A 940-nucleotide genomic window follows, 5' to 3' on the forward strand; every position below is an offset into this window, starting at 1 on the left:
GCAATCTCGGCTCGCTGCAAATTCTGCCTCCCGGGTTCAAGTGATTTTCCTGCGTCAGCCTCCTGAGTACTGGGATTACAGGCACCCACCACCATGCCTGGCTAATTTTTGTTTTTTTAGTAGAGATGGGGTTTTGCCATGTTGGCCGGGCTGGCCTTGCACTCCTGACCTTAGGTGATCCAACTGCCTCCGCCTCCCAAAATACCGGGATTACAGGCATGAGCCAGCACGCCCAGCCTCATGCCTGGTTAATTTTTGTGTATTTTTTGTAGGCACAGTTTTGCCATGTTGCCCAGACTGGTCTCGAATTCCTGGGCTCAAGCGATCCTCCTGCCTTAGCCTCCCAAAGTGCTTGGATTATAGACGTGACTGCTCCTGGCTCAAAAATTTTTCGTAGAGATATCTTGCTGTGTTGCCCAGGCTGGTCTCCAAATCCTGGCTTGAAGTGATACTCCTGCCTCAGCTGTCCCAACATTGAGATTAGAGGCAGGAGCCACCACATCCAGCCCACAGTGATTTGAGTTCACATTTTGGCCTTTCCCTCTGTTCCATCTCTTGTTCTCACAATAGCCATATGACATGCTAGGGATTGTTAGCCCCAGAGGGGGAATCAGGTTCAGAAAGGTTTATGAATTCACTGAGATAACACAGCTAAATGTTGAGGAGTCAAGATTAGATCCCAGGTCAGTCCAATTTTGAGACCTGAACATTTTTTGATCTGCTGTTGGTTGCTTTTGCAGGAAAGAGCATTGATTGAAGTAGACAGTTCCTAAAAATTCCTTTTTAGGCCAGGTGCAGTGGCTCATGTCTGTAATCCCAGCACTTTGGGAGGCCAAGGTGGGAGGATCACCTGAGGTCAGGAGTTCAAGACCAGCCTGACCAACATGGAGAAACCCCCTCTCTACTAAAAATGCAAAATTAGCTGGGGATGGTGGCGCAT

This window comes from Colobus angolensis, unplaced genomic scaffold, assembly GCF_000951035.1.
Source record: "Colobus angolensis palliatus isolate OR3802 unplaced genomic scaffold, Cang.pa_1.0 Scaffold154, whole genome shotgun sequence".
Taxonomy (NCBI): Eukaryota; Metazoa; Chordata; class Mammalia; order Primates; family Cercopithecidae; genus Colobus; species Colobus angolensis.